This window comes from Vespula vulgaris, chromosome 1 (genome assembly GCF_905475345.1).
Source record: "Vespula vulgaris chromosome 1, iyVesVulg1.1, whole genome shotgun sequence".
In the NCBI taxonomy this organism is placed as follows: Eukaryota; Metazoa; Arthropoda; class Insecta; order Hymenoptera; family Vespidae; genus Vespula; species Vespula vulgaris.
Window position 1 is genome coordinate 9,418,371 of NC_066586.1, and position 9,532 is coordinate 9,427,902.

A 9,532-nucleotide genomic window follows, 5' to 3' on the forward strand; every position below is an offset into this window, starting at 1 on the left:
GAAAGGAATACGATAATGTCCACGTTAATAGAATTAAATGTACATTAAGAAACAAGCAATTAGAAGAGTGTCCTGCCTCCCGTTCGAGATATATCGAACTCTAGAAAGCGGAAAGGAATACTATAAGGTCCACGTTAATAGAATTAAATGTACATTAAGAAACAAGCTATTAGAAGAGTGTCCTGCCTCCCGTTCGAGATATATCGAACTCCAGAAGGCGGAAAGGAATACGATAAGGTCCACGTTAATAGAATTAAATGTACATTAAGAAACAAGCAATTAGAAGAGTGTCCTGCCTCCCGTTCGAGATATATCGAACTCTAGAAAGCGGAAAGGAATGCTATAAGGTCCACGTTAATAGAATTAAATGTACATTAAGAAACAAGCAATTAGAAGAGTGTCCTGCCTCCCGTTCGAGATATACCGACCTCCAGAAGGCGGAAAGGAACACGATAAGGTCCACGTTAATAGAATTAAATGTACATTAAGAAACAAGCAATTAGAAGAGTGTCCTGCCTCCCGTTCGAGATATATCGAACTCGAGAAGGCGGAAAGGAATACGATAAGGTCCACGTTAATAGAATTAAATGTACATTAAGAAACAAGCAATTAGAAGAGTGTCCTGCCTCCCGTTCGAGATATATCGAACTCTAGAAGGCGGAAAGGAATACGATAAGGTCCACGTTAATAGAATTAAATGTACATTAAGAAACAAGCAATTAGAAGAGTGTCCTGCCTCCGTTCGAGATATATCGAACTCTAGAAAGCGGAAAGGAATACTATAAGGTCCACGTTAATAGAATTAAATGTACATTAAGAAACAAGCAATTAGAAGATTGTCCTGCCTCCCGTTCGAGATATATCGAACTCCAGAAGGCGGAAAGGAATACGATAAGGTCCACGTTAATAGAATTAAATGTACATTAAGAAACAAGCAATTAGAAGAGTGTCCTGCCTCCCGTTCGAGATATATCGAACTCTAGAAAGCGGAAAGGAATACTATAAGGTCCACGTTAATAGAATTAAATGTACATTAAGAAACAAGCTATTAGAAGAGTGTCCTGCCTCCCGTTCGAGATATATCGAACTCCAGAAGGCGGAAAGGAATGCGATAAGGTCCACGTTAATAGAATTAAATGTACATTAAGAAACAAGCAATTAGAAGAGTGTCCTGCCTCCCGTTCGAGATATATCGAACTCTAGAAAGCGGAAAGGAATGCTATAAGGTCCACGTAAATAGAATTAAATGTACATTAAGAAACAAGCAATTAGAAGAGTGTCCTGCCTCCCGTTCGAGATATATCGAACTCCTGAAGGCGGAAAGGAATACGATAAGGTCCACGTTAATAGAATTAAATGTACATTAAGAAACAAGCAATTAGAAGAGTGTCCTGCCTCCCGTTCGAGATATATCGAACTCTAGAAAGCGGAAAGGAATACTATAAGGTCCACGTTAATAGAATTAAATGTACATTAAGAAACAAGCAATTAGAAGATTGTTCTGCCTCCCGTTCGAGATATATCGAACTCCAGAAGGCGGAAAGGAATGCTATAAGGTCCACGTAAATAGAATTAAATGTACATTAAGAAACAAGCAATTAGAAGAGTGTCCTGCCTTCCGTTCGAGATATATCGAACTCTAGAAGGCGGAAAAGAACACGATAAGGTCCACGTTAACAGAATTAAATGTACATTAAGAAACAAGCAATTAGAAGAGTGTCCTGCCTCCCGTTCGAGATATATCGAACTCCTGAAGGCGGAAAGGAATACGATAAGGTCCACGTTAATAGAATTAAATGCACATTAAGAAACAAGCAATTAGAAGAGTGTCCTGCCTCCCGTTCGAGATATATCGAACTCTAGAAAGCGGAAAGGAATACTATAATGTCCCCGTTAATAGAATTAAATGTACATTAAGAAACAAGCAATTAGAAGAGTGTCCTGCCTCCGTTCGAGATATATCGAACTCTAGAAAGCGGAAAGGAATACTATAAGGTCCACGTTAATAGAATTAAATGTACATTAAGAAACAAGCAATTAGAAGAGTGTCCTGCCTCCCGTTCGAGATATATCGAACTCCAGAAGGCGGAAAGGAATACGATAAGGTCCACGTTAATAGAATTAAATGTACATTAAGAAACAAGCAATTAGAAGAGTGTCCTGCCTCCCGTTCGAGATATATCGAACTCTAGAAAGCGGAAAGGAATACGATAAGGTCCACGTTAATAGAATTAAATGTACATTAAGAAACAAGCTATTAGAAGAGTGTCCTGCCTCCCGTTCGAGATATATCGAACTCTAGAAAGCGGAAAGGAATACTATAAGGTCCACGTTAATAGAATTAAATGTACATTAAGAAACAAGCAATTAGAAGAGTGTCCTGCCTCCCGTTCGAGATATATCGAACTCTAGAAGGCGGAAAGGAACACGATAAGGTCCACGTTAATAGAATTTAATGTACATTAAGAAACGAGCAATTAGAAGAGTGTCCTGCCTCCCGTTCGAGATATATCGAACTCCAGAAGGCGGAAAGGAATACGATAAGGTCCATGTTAATAGAATTAAATGTACATTAAGAAACAAGCAATTAGAAGAGTGTCCTGCCTCCCGTTCGAGATATATCGAACTCTAGAAAGCGGAAAGGAATACTATAAGGTCCACGTTAATAGAATTAAATGTACATTAAGAAATACATAAGAAGATGAGGCCAGCGCCATCTCTCGGAGATATATCGAACTTCAGTAGGCGTAATAGAATATTATAGCGACCTCCCCAGTAGAATTAAATATACGTTAAGAAACACATAAGAAGATGAGTGCAGCGCCATCTCTTGGAGAGATATCGAACTACAGAAGGCGTAATAGAATAATATAGCGACCTCCTCAGTAGAATTAAATATACGTTAAGAAACACATAAGAAGATGAGTGCAGCGCCATCTGTTGGAGATATATCGAACTACAGAAGGCGTAATAGAATAATATAGCGACCTCCTCAGTAGAATTAAATATACGTTAAGAAACACATAAGAAGATGAGTGCAGCGCCATCTGTTGGAGATATATCGAACTACAGAATGCGTAATAGAATAATATAGCGACCTCCTCAGTAGAATTAAATATACGTTAAGAAACACATAAGGAGATGAGTGCAGCGCCATCTGTTGGAGATATATCGAACTACAGAAGGCGTAATAGAATAATATAGCGACCTCCTCAGTAGAATTAAATATACGTTAAGAAACACATAAGAAGATGAGTGCAGCGCCATCTCTTGGAGAGATATCGAACTACAGAAGGCGTAATAGAATAATATAGCGACCTCCTCAGTAGAATTAAATATACGTTAAGAAACACATAAGAAGATGAGTGCAGCGCCATCCCTTGGAGAGATATGGAACTAAAGAAGGCGAAATAGAGTAATATAGCGACCTCCTCAGTAGAATCAAAAATATGTCAAAAAACACGCAAGACGACTGCAGCGCCATCTCTCGGAGAGATATCGAACTAAAGAAGGCGAAATAGAGTAAAATAGCGACCTCCTCAGTAGAATCAAAAATATGTCAAAAAACACGCAAGACGACTGCAGCGCCATCTCCCGGAGATATATCGAACTAAAGAAGGCGAAATAGAGTACAATAGCGACCTCCTCAGTAGAATCAAAAATATGTCAAAAAACACGCAAGACGACTGCAGCGCCATCTCTCGGAGAGATATCGAACTAAAGAAGGCGAAATAGAGTAAAATAGCGACCTCCTCAGTAGAATCAAAAATATGTCAAAAAACACGCAAGACGACTGCAGCGCCATCTCTCGGAGAGATATCGAACTAAAGAAGGCGAAATAGAGTAAAATAGCGACCTCCTCAGTAGAATCAAAAATATGTCAAAAAACACGCAAGACGACTGCAGCGCCATCTCTCGGAGAGATATCGAACTAAAGAAGGAGAAATAGAGTAAAATAGCGATCTCCTCAGTAGAATCAAAAATATGTCAAAAAACACGCAAGACGACTGCAGCGCCATCTCTTGGAGAGATATCGAACTAAAGAAGGCGAAATAGAGTAAAATAGCGCCCTCCTCAGTAGAATCAAAATTATGTCAAAAAACACGCAAGACGAGTGCAGCGCCATCTCTTGGAGAGATATGGAACTAAAGAAGGCGAAATAGAGTAATATAACGACCTCCTCAGTAGAATCAAAAATATGTCAAAAAATACGCAAGACGACTGCAGCGCCATCTCTCGGAGAGATATCGAACTAAAGAAGGCGAAATAGAGTAATATAGCGACCTCCTCAGTAGAATCAAAAATATGTCAAAAAACACGCAAGACGACTGCAGCGCCATCTCTCGGAGAGATATCGAACTAAAGAAGGCGAAATAGAGTAAAATAGCGACCTCCTCAGTAGAATCAAAAATATGTCAAAAAACACGCAAGACGACTGCAGCGCCATCTCTCGGAGAGATATCGAACTAAAGAAGGCGAAATAGAGTAATATAGCGACCTCCTCAGTAGAATCAAAAATATGTCAAAAAACACGCAAGACGACTGCAGCGCCATCTCTCGGAGAGATATCGAACTAAAGAAGGCGAAATAGAGTAAAATAGCGACCTCCTCAGTAGAATCAAAAATATGTCAAAAAACACGCAAGACGACTGCAGCGCCATCTCTCGGAGAGATATCGAACTAAAGAAGGCGAAATAGAGTAATATAGCGACCTCCTCAGTAGAATCAAAAATATGTCAAAAAACACGCAAGACGACTACAGCGCCATCTCTCGGAGAGATATCGAACTAAAGAAGGCGAAATAGAGTAAAATAGCGCCCTCCTCAGTAGAATCAAAATTATGTCAAAAAACACGCAAGACGAGTGCAGCGCCATCTCTTGGAGAGATATGGAACTAAAGAAGGCGAAATAGAGTAATATAACGACCTCCTCAGTAGAATCAAAAATATGTCAAAAAATACGCAAGACGACTGCAGCGCCATCTCTCGGAGAGATATCGAACTAAAGAAGGCGAAATAGAGTAATATAGCGACCTCCTCAGTAGAATCAAAAATATGTCAAAAAACACGCAAGACGACTGCAGCGCCATCTCTCGGAGAGATATCGAACTAAAGAAGGCGAAATAGAGTAAAATAGCGACCTCCTCAGTAGAATCAAAAATATGTCAAAAAACACGCAAGACGACTGCAGCGCCATCTCTCGGAGAGATATCGAACTAAAGAAGGCGAAATAGAGTAATATAGCGACCTCCTCAGTAGAATCAAAAATATGTCAAAAAACACGCAAGACGACTGCAGCGCCATCTCTCGGAGAGATATCGAACTAAAGAAGGCGAAATAGAGTAAAATAGCGACCTCCTCAGTAGAATCAAAAATATGTCAAAAAACACGCAAGACGACTGCAGCGCCATCTCTCGGAGAGATATCGAACTAAAGAAGGCGAAATAGAGTAAAATAGCGACCTCCTCAGTAGAATCAAAAATATGTCAAAAAACACGCAAGACGACTGCAGCGCCATCTCTCGGAGAGATATCGAACTAAAGAAGGCGAAATAGAGTAAAATAGCGACCTCCTCAGTAGAATCAAAAATATGTCAAAAAACACGCAAGACGACTGCAGCGCCATCTCTCGGTGAGATATCGAACTAAAGAAGGCGAAATAGAGTAAAATAGCGACCTCCTCAGTAGAATCAAAAATATGTCAAAAAACACGCAAGACGACTGCAGCGCCATCTCTCGGAGAGATATCGAACTAAAGAAGGCGAAATAGAGTAAAATAGCGACCTCCTCAGTAGAATCAAAAATATGTCAAAAAACACGCAAGACGACTGCAGCGCCATCTCTCGGAGAGATATCGAACTAAAGAAGGCGAAATAGAGTAAAATAGCGACCTCCTCAGTAGAATCAAAAATATGTCAAAAAACACGCAAGACGACTGCAGCGCCATCTCTCGGAGAGATATCGAACTAAAGAAGGCGAAATAGAGTAATATAGCGCCCTCCTCAGTAGAATCAAAATTATGTCAAAAAACACGCAAGACGACTGCAGCGCCATCTCTTGGAGAGATATGGAACTAAAGAAGGCGAGATAGAATAATTGTGTGTTTTTTGACATACTTTTAGTTCTACTGAGGAGGTCGCTATATTACTCTATTTCGCCTTCTTTAGTTCGATATCTCTCCGAGAGATGGCGCTGCAGTCGTCTTGCGTGTTTTTTGACATATTTTTGATTCTACTGAGGAGGTCGCTATTTTACTCTATTTCGCCTTCTTTAGTTCGATATCTCTCCGAGAGATGGCGCTGCAGTCGTCTTGCGTGTTTTTTGACATATTTTTGATTCTACTGAGGAGGTCGCTATTTTACTCTATTTCGCCTTCTTTAGTTCGATATCTCACCGAGAGATGGCGCTGCAGTCGTCTTGCGTGTTTTTTGACATATTTTTGATTCTACTGAGGAGGTCGCTATTTTACTCTATTTCGCCTTCTTTAGTTCGATATCTCTCCGAGAGATGGCGCTGCAGTCGTCTTGCGTGTTTTTTGACATATTTTTGATTCTACTGAGGAGGTCGCTATATTACTCTATTTCGCCTTCTTTAGTTTGATATCTCTCCGAGAGATGGCGCTGCAGTCGTCTTGCGTGTTTTTTGACATATTTTTGATTCTACTGAGGAGGTCGCTATTTTACTCTATTTCGCCTTCTTTAGTTCGATATCTCTCCGAGAGATGGCGCTGCAGTCGTCTTGCGTGTTTTTTGACATATTTTTGATTCTACTGAGGAGGTCGCTATTTTACTCTATTTCGCCTTCTTTAGTTCGATATCTCTCCGAGAGATGGCGCTGCAGTCGTCTTGCGTGTTTTTTGACATATTTTTGATTCTACTGAGGAGGTCGCTATTTTACTCTATTTCGCCTTCTTTAGTTCGATATCTCTCCGAGAGATGGCGCTGCAGTCGTCTTGCGTGTTTTTTGACATATTTTTGATTCTACTGAGGAGGTCGCTATTTTACTCTATTTCGCCTTCTTTAGTTCGATATCTCTCCGAGAGATGGCGCTGCAGTCGTCTTGCGTGTTTTTTGACATATTTTTGATTCTACTGAGGAGGTCGCTATTTTACTCTATTTCGCCTTCTTTAGTTCGATATCTCTCCGAGAGATGGCGCTGCAGTCGTCTTGCGTGTTTTTTGACATAATTTTGATTCTACTGAGGAGGTCGCTATTTTACTCTATTTCGCCTTCTTTAGTTCGATATCTCTCCGAGAGATGGCGCTGCAGTCGTCTTGCGTGTTTTTTGACATATTTTTGATTCTACTGAGGAGGTCGCTATATTACTCTATTTCGCCTTCTTTAGTTCGATATCTCTCCGAGAGATGGCGCTGCAGTCGTCTTGCGTATTTTTTGACATAATTTTGATTCTACTGAGGAGGGCGCTATTTTACTCTATTTCGCCTTCTTTAGTTCGATATCTCTCCGAGAGATGGCGCTGCAGTCGTCTTGCGTGTTTTTTGACATATTTTTGATTCTACTGAGGAGGTCGCTATTTTACTCTATTTCGCCTTCTTTAGTTCGATATCTCTCCGAGAGATGGCGCTGCAGTCGTCTTGCGTGTTTTTTGACATATTTTTGATTCTACTGAGGAGGTCGCTATATTACTCTATTTCGCCTTCTTTAGTTCGATATCTCTCCGAGAGATGGCGCTGCAGTCGTCTTGCGTATTTTTTGACATAATTTTGATTCTACTGAGGAGGGCGCTATTTTACTCTATTTCGCCTTCTTTAGTTCGATATCTCTCCGAGAGATGGCGCTGCAGTCGTCTTGCGTGTTTTTTGACATAATTTTGATTCTACTGAGGAGGTCGCTATTTTACTCTATTTCGCCTTCTTTAGTTCGATATCTCTCCGAGAGATGGCGCTGCAGTCGTCTTGCGTGTTTTTTGACATATTTTTGATTCTACTGAGGAGGTCGCTATTTTACTCTATTTCGCCTTCTTTAGTTCGATATCTCTCCGAGAGATGGCGCTGCAGTCGTCTTGCGTGTTTTTTGACATATTTTTGATTCTACTGAGGAGGTCGCTATTTTACTCTATTTCGCCTTCTTTAGTTCGATATCTCTCCGAGAGATGGCGCTGCAGTCGTCTTGCGTGTTTTTTGACATATTTTTGATTCTACTGAGGAGGTCGCTATATTACTCTATTTCGCCTTCTTTAGTTCGATATCTCTCCGAGAGATGGCGCTGCAGTCGTCTTGCGTATTTTTTGACATATTTTTGATTCTACTGAGGAGGTCGTTATATTACTCTATTTCGCCTTCTTTAGTTCCATATCTCTCCAAGAGATGGCGCTGCACTCGTCTTGCGTGTTTTTTGACATAATTTTGATTCTACTGAGGAGGGCGCTATTTTACTCTATTTCGCCTTCTTTAGTTCGATATCTCTCCAAGAGATGGCGCTGCAGTCGTCTTGCGTGTTTTTTGACATATTTTTGATTCTACTGAGGAGATCGCTATTTTACTCTATTTCGCCTTCTTTAGTTCGATATCTCTCCGAGAGATGGCGCTGCAGTCGTCTTGCGTGTTTTTTGATATATTTTTGATTCTACTGAGGAGGTCGCTATTTTACTCTATTTCGCCTTCTTTAGTTCGATATCTCTCCGAGAGATGGCGCTGCAGTCGTCTTGCGTGTTTTTTGACATATTTTTGATTCTACTGAGGAGGTCGCTATTGTACTCTATTTCGCCTTCTTTAGTTCGATATATCTCCGGGAGATGGCGCTGCAGTCGTCTTGCGCGTTTTTTGACATATTTTTGATTCTACTGAGGAGGTCGCTATTTTACTCTATTTCGCCTTCTTTAGTTCGATATCTCTCCGAGAGATGGCGCTGCCGTCGTCTTGCGTATTTTTTGACATATTTTTGATTCTACTGAGGAGGTCGTTATATTACTCTATTTCGCCTTCTTTAGTTCCATATCTCTCCAAGAGATGGCGCTGCACTCGTCTTGCGTGTTTTTTGACATAATTTTGATTCTACTGAGGAGGGCGCTATTTTACTCTATTTCGCCTTCTTTAGTTCGATATCTCTCCAAGAGATGGCGCTGCAGTCGTCTTGCGTGTTTTTTGACATATTTTTGATTCTACTGAGGAGGTCGCTATATTACTCTATTTCGCCTTCTTTAGTTCCATATCTCTCCAAGGGATGGCGCTGCACTCATCTTCTTATGTGTTTCTTAACGTATATTTAATTCTACTGAGGAGGTCGCTATATTATTCTATTACGCCTTCTGTAGTTCGATATCTCTCCAAGAGATGGCGCTGCACTCATCTTCTTATGTGTTTCTTAACGTATATTTAATTCTACTGAGGAGGTCGCTATATTATTCTATTACGCCTTCTGTAGTTCGATATATCTCCAACAGATGGCGCTGCACTCATCTTCTTATGTGTTTCTTAACGTATATTTAATTCTACTGAGGAGGTCGCTATATTATTCTATTACGCCTTCTGTAGTTCGATATATCTCCAACAGATGGCGCTGCACTCATCTTCTT

General features: G+C 40.5%; 1 long non-coding RNA gene across 1 annotated transcript in view; it reads left to right on the forward strand.

Annotated features, from left to right (window-relative positions):
• The window catches only part of LOC127067515 (uncharacterized), a 46,389-nt gene extending 43,704 nt beyond the window's left edge, over window positions 1-2,685 (forward strand). Inside the window, exons 11-12 of the long non-coding RNA XR_007782642.1 lie at window positions 1,337-1,446; window positions 1,996-2,685. This is a non-coding gene — a long non-coding RNA (uncharacterized LOC127067515). The remainder of the gene's footprint in view (window positions 1-1,336; window positions 1,447-1,995) is intronic.
• The last annotated feature ends 6,847 nt before the right edge of the window (window positions 2,686-9,532 follow it).